Source organism: Tympanuchus pallidicinctus, unplaced genomic scaffold (assembly GCF_026119805.1).
Source record: "Tympanuchus pallidicinctus isolate F22 unplaced genomic scaffold, pur_lepc_1.0 scaffold6, whole genome shotgun sequence".
Taxonomy (NCBI): Eukaryota; Metazoa; Chordata; class Aves; order Galliformes; family Phasianidae; genus Tympanuchus; species Tympanuchus pallidicinctus.
In genome coordinates, this window is record NW_026294780.1 from 9,654,778 (window position 1) to 9,667,782 (window position 13,005).

Here is a 13,005-nt window from a genome sequence, read left to right on the forward strand (position 1 = left end):
GGGGACTTGGGCTAGATGATCTTTAAGGATCCCTTCTGACCCAAATAATTCTTTGATTCTAAGGAAAGGGTTCAAGTGCAGTGGCTAAAAATCAGTATTAAGCAGTAGTGGCATAGTTAAAATGAATTCCTTGATCCAGCCTCACTCCACTGAGTGCAAAATTGCCAGGGCATACATCGTACCATTATAAGAAGCTACAGCAGTTCAACTCAAGCCTGATGGCAGCACGTTTGCTGAAGTGCATGTCTGCCTCTACACTGTAAATTCTTTTTGTAGTCACTTACAAATCTGGAGCTTACTTTGGCAGGTTGGCATATTATATCCATCCATATATCGGTTGCCTATTTAGTGCAAATTTGGCAAAAAAAAAAAAAAAAAAAAAAAAAAGAAGGATCACTGGTGTGGACAGCACTTTCCTGTCACTGAACTACAGACCTAAGCTTCACAGAAGAGGTAGTAGAAATAGCTAGGCAAGCTCGTTCTCTGAATACACAAAACTGGAAAAAAATTGGAAGTGGCAATGAGCCAAACTCATAGACGAGAAGGTGGGAATGGTAAGTGTGATCCAATTTGCTTCAAGAAAAAACAGATTAAGAATAAATTTGGGTGTGCCTGGGGATAGGCAAGAACTCATTGGGGCACTGCAACCAGTAAGCAAACAAGCAGGTGGGAACGGCTGCCATGAGGGGTACTGGTGAAGCCCCAGAGGGGGCAGAGCTGTGTTCCAGCCCCGTCCACATGAAGTCATCACTAGGCAGAGCTCAGATGGGAAGAGCAGCAGCAGGATTCTCTCCTCCATGAACCTTTAAAGATTTGTGACAGGGGCTTTCTAGCTGAACTTCCTCTGTGTCAGTTCTTCATCCCATGCTCTTTATATAGCAGCAATTAGCATATCTGAGAAATCCCCATTCGGCATGTTTTATGGTCTCTTCCCTGTGTACTGAGATAGTTCTGTAAGTTATGTGCAGGGATATGCCATAACTCCTAATGTGCAACTGTCATGAAATCACTCACATAGATTTATTCACTTAAGAGCCAGTGAGGAAACTGATTCTGAACAGGATGCTCGGGACTTTAATTACCAGGAGGAAAAATGAGCCCTGCACCTTGGACTGGCGAAGAAGCTCCTTTGATGCTCTAAAGATATGTCCTGAAGTTAATAGATTATATAGTATTTCTAAATTCAAAAACCATCTTGGGCCACCAATCACTATTCTGTATTGCCATTGCTGACTTTCTTCAAAGCAATAACAATATCAAAAACAACCACAAGTATTACATCTCAGTTTCTGGTACAAAACAAAGAGAAACTGAAGAAAAAAGGACTGTCTTCCCCCAGGCAATATCTTCTTGACCAAAGGAAGTTCATACAATGTAGAAAAGAAATATTCATTGCTGTCAAACCCTGATCTTGCTACTGTTGAAGACAATGGCAAAACTCTTAATTTCAAGCAGAGAGTGATCAGTGAGTAATTCAAATGGAAGTGGTAAACCTACGTGACATAATCACTCAGGAACTGTCTTTTCTTCAAGGGACCTAAATGGTAGGAAGAAATGCAGCAAGAAACATTAACTTGGAATTCAGCAATAAGCCTTTGCTGATGCTTTCACATAATTTTTGTTTCCAGTGCAGAGGTTATGAAAGAGTTTTATAGACTACGCTGTTGCACAGCAAGCTGTGTCACAGATACCTGAGGATGGAGCTGGCTTTGCTTTCATGCTGACTTGGGGGGCACAGATGCCATTTAGAAAGGTGTCTCCACCCACCTGCATCTCATCTGATCCCCCCACAGCTGTGCTTCGTGTAATCTTGGCAGAGCTGCCTTTACTGCTTAGGAAGAGCTTTGAAGCTCTGAAATGAGATTGCAGTAGTAAAAGATGAATCATTTTTGGTTTATTGATGAGAATGTAACTGGATATTATCCGGAGATATAAACTCTCTGAGTTGGGAAAAAAAAGAAAATAGCTGGTATGGTTTCAGGGGCTGAGACAGTGCATGCTCCTCATAGTAACAAATAAAAATATACTGCAGCAAATGCTACTGGTTTTAGGATTGCCCAGTCATCTCTAAGCTACTGAAAGATCTTGTACACAGCCTTGGTCATAAATTGGAGCTGCAATGCCAGCAGTTCCAGTTGGGTTCCTCAAAGCATAACTTCATCCTTTCCTCTTCAGGTTCTGACATTATTCTTCTTTTTTTCAGACTCCCCCACAAGGCCCACAACATTTTTATGTCCTTTCCTTCTTCGTATGTTTTACTTTTCTGCCTGCTAAATATTTCTGATTAGGTCTGAGAAAGAAATTCTTTATTGGCTTACAGTCTTCTTCAAACTGTCCACTGCATGTTGCCCTTGGTGATTCCTTCTGTGCCCTTTGCCCAGACAGCATATTTTAGCTACAGACTGGTAGTTCCACTTGATCAGCACTTAACTAGCTAATAAATTTTCTTGTATCATATGTCACTCAGAGTGTAATTAAAACTGGAGGAGATCTCTTAGAAAATAATGGGTAACCGCTAAGTCACAGCCGCTCCATAGGATATAGGTTTTGACTGTGTTATTAATGAAAAATCTTGTAGCTGCTTCTACTTCATAGGATAAAGGCTGGAAAAGACCTCTCAGATCATCTAGTCCAACCAGCAGCCCACCCCCACCATGCCCACTGACCACGTCCCTCAGTGCCACATCCACACGGTTCTTCGACACCTCCAGGGACGGCGACTGCACCACTTCCCTGGGCAGCCTGTGCCACTGCCTCACTGCTCCTTCTGAGATGTTTCCTAATACCCAACCTGAACCTCCCCTGGCACATCTTAGAGTCATTAGAAGCTGGAGTACTTGCATAGTTCCCGCCTGTGTTTTGCAATGCACTTGTACAGCCAGTTTTAAATAAATGCCAGCTTTGATTAACAATAGATTACACTGTTGATGGATGCTAATAATCTCTAGTATGTGCAAGAAAAAAACACCATCATCTTAATTATCTCATTTCAAGAGAGTTACAAAACAGAGAACATTTTAAATCCTTTAAACGAATATTAGGAAAAAGAGATAAGAGTTAACAAGGAATACTCCAATTTTTCCTCTCTTTTTAGCTACATAAGCTTCCATCACAGCCACTTGCAGTAAGTACAGAGGAGTATGAATATCAATTTTTGGTTCTGAGAGAAAATGCTTGGTCTCTACTAATATTTCCAACCCCATGGCTCACTGGTGCAAACGTTTTGGTGTATTTATGTTCTGAATAGAAGCGGTGTGAAGCCACCTCACACTGGGCCTCCATCTCTCAGAGAAACATGTTGGTGGGGAGGGAAGAGTAGGGCATGCACAAGGGAATTCAGGAAAGGAAATGCTTATCCTGAACTCTGTACGAAGCAAGCTCAGCTTCTCTGGCACGCTGCTTTTAACTCACAAAATAATAAGGGTACCGTATTTCACTGCATGAGATTGTTATATATAAAATACAATTAAGAGATTTGGAGCTGCATGAATATGTAATGTACACATTTCTTTACAGATGCATTTTTCTCCAGACAGGCCGGTGCCTGTTTCAATTTGGAAGCTATCCATTTTCATACAAAGTTAACCAAGAGTGACAGGAAATCAGACGCCTACGTTATTTATCTTTTCTGAACTTGGAAAAAAATACAAGAAAAAAAAAAAAAACCAACAAAAACAAAACGGTCTTCTGTTAATTACTTTTCTAGGAAGCTATTTTGTGGTACCATAGGGATAGATCTTCTCTATTCAGAAGTGCTACAGAAATGACAACTTTACGATGTGCAGGGCGAATAAAGTATGTTACATGCAGATATTTAAGGGTATATTTGTCTTCATTTATTGAAAGAGAATATGTGACCAACAATAAAGAATTGAACTGCCTGTGGCCTGGCTGGGTGCATTTACAACAATTACTGGAGGTCTGACCTTTTTAACCTTACACATCAAGCAACACATATACGTTATTTATTTAGCTGGAATTAACAGTGATCTGTGAAGCTCTTTGTATTTGCCTTTGGTTCTCCTGCTCATCAGTCATAACTGACCCCAGTGAGCATGTACAGTGGTGGCAGTTTCATGTCACTCTAATTTATGAAAGACTGGGGAAAGTACAGAACAGAGCCATAAAATCTTTCCCGTGGATACTTCAAAAAAAAATCCTAATCCACCTTTATGTTCAGCATGATCCCGCGTAGACTGCTCTGAAGACAAAGAGAAGGCAGAAAAGCTTTACCTCATTATAATTACTGGAAGGGGGAATGTGAGTCCCTGCAGCAGCAACGGGGGCTTGGACTTCACACCTGACTGCACACCAACACAGTGCTCCAGTGTGGTACAACAGGAGCTGTGAGAAGCTCCCTGTCTGAGCACTGTGTCGGTAATCAGAAATCCTCAGCAAGCCACCAATGCTCTCTGCTCTTCCCAAGCACTCCTTTGTTCAGGAGATATCAAGCAGATGGGGAGGAGATGCTCGGATGAAACTCAATGCTGAGGACAGCCTGGCGCTTGCAGCAACCTCCAGGAAAGGATAAGTTTCTCCAACACCTCAATACCCTCACAGAACTTTGGAGCAATCCATGGTAATGGGGTCAAAGGTGGGAAAGTGGGAGCAGTGCCACTGCACATTACGCTGCTTTGTTTCTGGCAGGGAGGATTTTTATTACATCCAGTTACCATCATCATGAGCATTACTGATGGATTCAAAGAAAAAATGGAAATCAGAAAAAACGTGCCATTGAAGTCTGGTTTTGTAGTTCTAGAAATCTCATTTCCTTCATCAATATCTTTACTGCTTTCCAAAAGGAACTACAGAAGCAATTATACAGGGTTGTGGCCATGTTTATGCATGCACTCTTGTATCAACTCCAGATCTAATTCATAAACTGAACCATACTGTCTAATGAAAAAAATAAAAGAAGCAAAAGAAACATGCTTTGATCGCAATAAACCACTGAGCTCTAAAAGGTGGTTACTTGATCATCTTTTGAAAAGGTTGGAAGACCAGTTCTATTGAAGGGAGGATCTCACTTCAGAGGGACCCCAATGAAGTGCCCAGAATATTTACTCAATAACTAGGAAAAACAAAACAAAACAAAAAACCTTGGGAAAAACTCACAAAAAGGCAGGTGCATACATTAAGGATTTCTCTTGACAATCATAAATTTGCATCCAGTTCCAAGAGATTTTTCTCTTATGATAGCCATCCCACTGGTTAAAACGATGGGAAACAACAAGAGATTCACCATAGCAACAAATGCACAGCATAGCACGTACCATATGGAAAATAATGCATGAAGGAAATTTTAGGCTCTAAATAAATCAATTCTGTGTTTTCAAAATGTATAGGTAAGTTTAGCTAGTGCTTTCCTATAAAAAGATACAAAAATAAAAGTAAAAAGGGATTATGTTATTTAATTCAGAAGAGAAATGAAATTGAGGGAAACCAGGCAGCTCTAGAACTAAAGTAAAGGTATTCAAACAGCATTTTCCTTCTACAAGAACTACTATGGAAGAATAATTAGAAAAATTAGGCCCACTGTGTTCAATGAACTGCCTGCACACAGGCTTACTCTGTGCCTTTGTGACTGCAGATTTCTGGAAGGAGAGAGGCTTGCACCACAGTTTCAGAGCTATATGGAAAATCCATTTTTGCACATTGTGGTCTCCACTGTTTTTGTTGAGACTGTTTCAAACACCACTCTGTCTATTTAATACATTCTATCATAGCCCTCCCACAGACTCACTCGAAGGTCCTGAATAACCTACGGCTAGCAGGGATCTTTGCACCACACTGCTCTTGTTGTCCAGTTCTTCCTGTCTAACGTGGGAAAACATTCTTTATTTGTGGGGAAGGTCACTGGTAACATTACAGGGATGAATTGAGCTGTGTCTGCTGGTAAATGTGGCTTGCTAACTCTTTCCCATGAACATCTTGGAAAGAAAACATCAACAACTGGCTCATACTTAGAGTACTTAAGTGCTGTGATTGCTAACTGGCTTCCCAAGCACTGCAATTCTTCAATAAAGCTGATAAATAGTAGAAAAGTATCAACACCCTTAATTCTGTGCCCATGTCTCCAGCCTCTCTAGTTAAGTCCACAGTGTCAGAAAAATTCTGGAATTATTTTTTTAATGCATTCAATTCATCTCTCCTTTCTTTTCTATTTTTATCTAAAAGCATATTCAGCTGACCCTCTGCTTTCACTTCTGCCTTCCTGGGTCAGAACCCAACACCCTGGGAATCAGAGAAAAAAGGCCAGAATTCAGCTCCTGCCCAAATCGCCCTCCTGCAGCAGTGCAACAGGCTCTGTCACAGCAGGGGGAGAACAGTGCTGTACATTTGAGGAAAGGGCTTACACAGATCTCTCCTAAACCCTCTTCCTTCCTTGAGGGATGCTCTCTCCCGGTATAGGCTGGGAAATTTCCAAAGGAGGCCTGCACTCATCAGTACCATCTTCTCTATTTAGTCTATGCTGGAGTCTATATTGCCAAATGAGATGGAACTGCACTTATTTTTTAACACACGAACTTTCAATTTTAAGCATGGACCTGCTTGTTACATATGCTATGCACCGAAGTTCTCCCTAAAACAATGTGATTTTGAACAAATTGTTGACACTAAGCTCATATTTAGGTGTTCTTGTTTTTTTTTTTCCTCAGAATGGGAAGAAGGGGAGAAAAGAGTTAGGGTGGTTTTTGCTTTCCATTAATGCACAGGGATAGAACTGATAAGAAAAAATTTGCAGATTTAAAGAACGTTTGCCAGTGTGTGTGGCAGATGCTGATAGCTATATATAGCCACTCCAATGAGAACGAATGCAGAGCATCTACGCAGGCAAGCAGGAATTTGCCTGTGTAAGGCTAGGGCAAAAATGAAAAAAAAAGATTCAACATTTAATCTATCGTGCATTACTTCTCCTGCAGAAGAAGTTGTGTAAGTACTCCGTGAAGTGGAATACGAATGTGTCCTCATGATGACCTTATCTACATTTCATATAAACGTGCTCCCAAATTTAACAGAACATAATCTTTCCTTTTTACTGTTAGGCTGCTACTCATTCCTGAACACAGCCTCAATATCCTTCCTTCATAACCCTGATGCAGCTCGCAAGATGAAATTCAAAAACAGAACTCAGATATAAAGAACATGATTTGCCATCTTAGACTTTTCTTATTGTCTCATTTGTAAGAAAATTTTAGAAATGAGAGGCGCTTGCTTTTCCTGCTTCTTGTTCTCTATACATTTCTCTTCCCTTCTATTCTGTGCAGTGGATTTTTACCTACAGCAATATAATCCTAAGTAGTTCAAAATGTGAAATAGCAGTACTTGAGATGACGAGCTATCATTTGTACGGAGCCATATGATAATTTTGGAAGGACAGGGAGGTTGGGTATGGATTCTAATTAACACTGATGAACCTGGTTCCTAAAGATTAAATTCCCAAATGAGTAACCACTACCTTTCTACACACAGGTCTATCCAAGTTATTCTCATTAAAACAATTTAAAAAAAAATTATAAGCTTCAGTCTGTGTCAAGATACTCAAGGCTTTCCAAAACTGATTAAAAATATCAAATGAGGTATTGAACTACATTAAAAATCAACCTTTTAAATGTATTGAAAATGGTCTATAATTTGTATTCAATTGCTCTTATTTCCAGTGAATAATAATTGTAATGCAGCCAACTCTGTGCCCTGTTTCTCTGTAAATCTCAAGGGATGTAGAGAAAAGGATTTTGCATCCTGCTGAAGACTCACGTGTTCTGCATGGCATTGCTTCTTACTCCTCAATTCCTACATGGGGCTAACTTTGCTGTATTATATGTTTATTTTTCCACTGATGTCTCCTTCAAACTGGTAAACTCAAATAATGTGTAAATCTATGAGATATACCAGTGGGCTCTGTTAAGTACTGTAAGCTAAATGTACTTTCATGGAAGCAGAGAACTCAGTCTACATGCAGTAGAAAAGTAGACTTGCAAATGAGGAGATTTATGGCAATATATTCCTGTTTTCTTGTTTTCCCTGTCTGTGGAACTTGAAGCTGGCTGTAGCCACATGATGTTCAAAATAAAACTGAAATGTCACACAGAAGTGCATATCACTACAATTTGCCCCTTAAAAGAATAGAGAATATAGTTTGCAGGAATTGGGAAAACAGTTATTTCTTATCACTCACCTCTCTACTTGGACAGGCTTGGAAGCCTCTCCCCTGTCTCCTGCCCCATAATTTTCCCTCCATTGTATCTCACCTTTTATTTCACACCTATGCTCTGCACTCACATCTTGCTTCCTCAACTTGCAGGAAAGCTCTTGCAGCCCAGCTTTCAGGTCAGTTAAGTAGCCACTGAATTTGTTTAGACCAAGTTATAAAGAATAGGTTTTGGAGCATGGTATCTTTATGTACATGTTTTTGAGAACTGGAAGTGTAAAACAAAAAGTTCTACGACAAAACTGGGCTGGAAAACAGAGAGCTAGGGCTATGAAAATGGCACAGAGGGTTGTGATCATTGGCACAAAGTCTTGTTGGAGATAAGTTCCTAATGGTTTACCCCCTCCAGTCAATACTGAGGCCAACACCATTTAGCATCTTCATTAAGAACCAGAATGATGGGCCACAGGGTAGCCTCAGCAAGTTTGTAAATGATGTAAAACTGGGACAACTGGTTGATAAACCAAAGGGTCGTGCTGCCATCCAGAGGAACATTGGCAGGCTGGAGAAATGGGCTGATGGGATTTGTTTGAAGTTCATCAAGGAGAAATATAAAATCTTGACTCTGCAAAGGAATCCCATGCACCAATATAGGCTGTCATCTAACCAAATGAAAATTTTCTCTACAGAGGAAGAGAACCTCACAGTGGAAGATTCTGATACAGAGGAAGATCCTCACAGCCATCATGCTGACCACGAGCCACAGATGCACCCATTCACCTGCCCCCCAAAAAAGGCCAACAATACCCAGAGCTGCATTAGGAAAATTGTGGCCTGCAAGGTATGGGAGGTGATGCTTCCTCCCTGCTGAACACTGAGGCCATATCTGAAGTGCTGGAGCCAATACATGAAAGATATGTATGGACTTCCTGGAATTTAGTGAATTTAGTGCAGGGCCACAATTATGGTAATGGGAGAGGAGTATCTCTCACACAAGGAGTGGTTGAGAAAGCTGGAACTGTTCAGTGAGGAGAAGAGAAGGTTCAAGAGGGCTAGGAGCAGGGAAAAATCATCAGTATAAATATGTAGGTTGCTCTGAAAATAATGCCTCCCATTTATTTCCAACAGATACAAACAGCATAATAACATTATTTGATAGAGCAAATTCTCAGCTATAAAATACTATTTTTCAACATAGTCACCACTGTTAGCTATGCATTTTCATCAGCAATGAACAAGAGCCTGCATGCTGTGCTCAGAAAGATCTAAACCAGCAGAGGTGACCCACTGATTCACAGCTTCTATGGCAGAGCTGTTGCCAGGAAAAGGTTGCCTAGGCAGCCCCTTTTTCATTGGCCCAAACAGCTGGAAGTTAGAAATTGTCAACTCCAAACTATATGCTGCATGTGATAGGACAGTTTGGTCAAGACTGGCAATGTGCTCCATGGTCTTCAAACTGGTATGGGACCTGGTATTACTGAGTTGCAAGAAAAAGGCTGTCTTCTTCTCTGGCCTGACTCCGTAAGTTTGAGCCTTCAGCTTAGCACTGCAATGTAACAGTCAGAGTTGATGGCTTGTCTGGGTTCCAGAAAATCCAGAAGAATCACCCCTTTCCTATCCCAAAAGATAGTGCACATCACTTTACCCACTGAAGACTGCGCATTGAGCTTTTTCATCGATGGGGATTTCACGTGTCACCACTTCATGGACTACTGTTTTAACTCCAGCTCTCAGAAGTGACACTATGTCTCATCATTGGTAATGATGTGATCCAGGAAATTGTCATCTTCAGCTATCTATTGGTTCAGTAAGTCCTTATAAACTTGTATACGGTGTTCTTTCAGTTCCTGTGTCAGTATACATGGGACCCACCTTGCACAAACTCTGTGGTAAGTTTCCAATGCATTTAAGATGATGTTCATCTCTACACAGGGTTTCCCAGTCATAGTCCATCCATTCACATGGATGAGCTGATCAGGATGCTCTTCATTCTGTGGTGTGAAATACTGTACATGGCCATGTGGAACACAGCTTGTCTTTCATGTCACTGCCACCACTGCTGAATGGCCCCACCCACTGCCTCACTGTGTTCACGTGCACTGTTTGGTTTCCATAAACATTCAGCAAGAGTCAATGAATATCAGACGGTGCCATTTTTTCCACATGGAAGAATTCAGTTCCACATCTTTGCTTTATCTGAACTCCGTGTCAGACACGACTGTGTCAGACTGCCCCTCTGCTGCCATCCAGTACATGGCAACAAAATGCAACAATATTGTCAGGAAGGTTCAGCCTCTACTGTCATCCCACCAACATCTGCCTCAGGCATTGTGCATCAACATAATATAATAGAAGGCATTACTTTTAGAGCAGCCCTCATATGTACCCGATGTCAGGCAACAGAGAATAAGGAGGAAGATTCTTCTCATTAGTAGTCGGTGACAGGACAAGATGGAGAGTATGAACTAAAAGACATGAAATCCCATTTGAGCACAAGAATACATTTTCTTATTGTGAGAGTGATTAATCCTGGGCACAGGTTGTAGAGAACTAGTGGAGTCTCCAGCTGTAGAGACTGACATGGTCATTGGCAGCTTGTTCTAGTTGACCCCTCTTGAGCAAGGAGATTGGACTAGACAATTTCAAGAGGTCACTTACAACATCAGCCATTTGATTATTCTGTGATTCTATTAAAGATCTCATGGTAATGCCTACATTAAGCTCACAGAGCACACTAACTGCCCTACTTATCCCATTTCAGTCATATGCTTTTTATTTTAGCATACAGCAAGCTTCATTCAACCACATGCACTCCAGATACCCTATTCCCATATTCTCAGTCTCTCTCCTTTTCCCCCTATTTTTCTGACTTCTCTCAGGATCTGGCATCCATTTCTGTTTCCACATAGTTTCCCAGACACTGTCCTTGCCTATTTGTCAGTCTGTTTTCCCTCATGATCAACCTGTATTTCATCTCTATTCGTCTGGCCGTTCCATGTCCACTAGGGATACTTGATTTCTTCTGGCCATCACCTTTAGTCCCATCCTGTGCAAGGGAAACCTCATTTTGTCTGCAAAGGTTCAGAAGACTATGCTAGCTTATGTGGTGAAAGTGGCTTAAAATTTATATCCCTAATAAAGGACAGTGACCTTTTGATGCCAACGAGGAGTTCTATGCGTTTGAAAGCAGAAATTCAAAGAATGCATGGAAATTTTTACAGAACCTTATCAGAAGATGTATGATAAAAATGAGAAGAATGGAAAGGCATTTTGAAGAAAAAAAAATAAGTACTACTGAAAATTAAAGGGAGAATAGATTAGGCAACAACAACAAAAAAAATTCAGTCTCAGTCAATACTTCTCCCTGTAGCAATATCAGTGTGTTACCATTTTCATCCTGTGCCACTTGGAATGGAAAATGTTAGAACAAAGGAAACATCAAGATAAAGGAAAAAATGTTGGGTACTTTTATCGTCAGTACTCTCAGCCCTCAAATATGAGATCTAAGCATTGTCTTTTATTAGCTCAAGTTACAAATCCCAACACCACCCATAACATCTACCATTTCTCTGAGCAGTATGTCTATCATTTTTATAATCACTTAACCTCTTTTTCTTCACCTACCAGACAATGCTTTTTTGTCCACATCCTTTAACTTCAGCTAAATATTTATGTTATCAAATACTATTTCAAGAATACTGTGTCCCACAAAACTTGTGAGAAGCTGGTGAACACTGTAGCGGTTACCTTGCGGTCCATGCTCTGCTACCATTGCCTACATCGCTATCAGTATCTAAGCAAGTTAGTTTAAGCAATCTCAAATACATCTATCTGTCTAGAAACTGCAGTATAAATTTACCTTACGCATCATCATGGATTACGTACAACAAGTGAAAGCTTTCTTTCCTAGTGAGGTAGGAAAATCTGGAATGCAAATGGAAAAGTCTGAATTTCAGACAAACAAATGATTGCCTATCAAAATCCCTTTCCAAACTAGTCACTAGGGTATTGCATATATGTGAAGGGGGAAATTTGTAAGATTCAGACAATTGCCACAGGCATCTTTAATTCTAACAATACTTCTTACTTGCAGATAGTGGCAAGTGAGAAGTCTGAAGGAGGTAATAATAGCTAAATGGATATTAGCATATGCCATTACCTGATCTATCTGCACAATTACAGCAATCTGTGAATGCTAAATTTGCTTATCACATCTGACTTAAGTGCCTAAAACAACCCCTTTTCAGTAACAACATATCTCTTCAGAATGGTTTGGAACTGATGGAACTTAAACTTAGAGAAAAACCACATGGGCATAATGTCTACAGGAACTGAGAAAAGTAATTGCTTCCAGAGAGACTTCTTTCCTCAACCAAACTGAAGAGGGAATACAGCAGTCAACTCCATTTCTGAAAAACAGGCATTAAGAGGCCAGAGAGCTTTACCAAAAATTAGAGTTTTCTTCTCCTTTAGCAGTGCCAGGAAAATTTTTTAAAAAAAGACTAAAAACATTTCAAGGCACACCACAGTCATCAAATAAGAGTAAACAATCAGTATATCTCTGCTCTGAGACGCTATCATTGATTCAGTCAAATAAAATCATTCAGTCCTATAAATACTATAAATTGTTTAAGCCATGGGAGCTCTGCCAGTTTGCACAAGAAGATGTGACCATCTTTGTATAAATGTGAACGGTCTCTCAATACACCCATGAAATAATAAAAAAAAAAACAACATTCTTCATTCTGCCAAAAACAACCATTCCCTCCCCACCCAAAAAACTCAGAAAATCACATAATACACAAGTGACAAAATAAAGTGTCCTAATATAGCCAATGGAATGTGAAATAAAC

General features: G+C 40.3%; 2 protein-coding genes across 7 annotated transcripts in view; one reads left to right on the forward strand and one right to left on the reverse strand.

Annotated features, from left to right (window-relative positions):
* AFF3 (ALF transcription elongation factor 3) overlaps positions 1 to 13,005 on the reverse strand; it is a 319,206-nt gene that overhangs the window by 251,934 nt on the left and 54,267 nt on the right. The gene's annotated exons all lie outside the window — the stretch shown is intronic.
* Positions 1 to 13,005, forward strand: part of RPL31 (ribosomal protein L31) — a 662,822-nt gene that overhangs the window by 219,860 nt on the left and 429,957 nt on the right. The gene's annotated exons all lie outside the window — the stretch shown is intronic.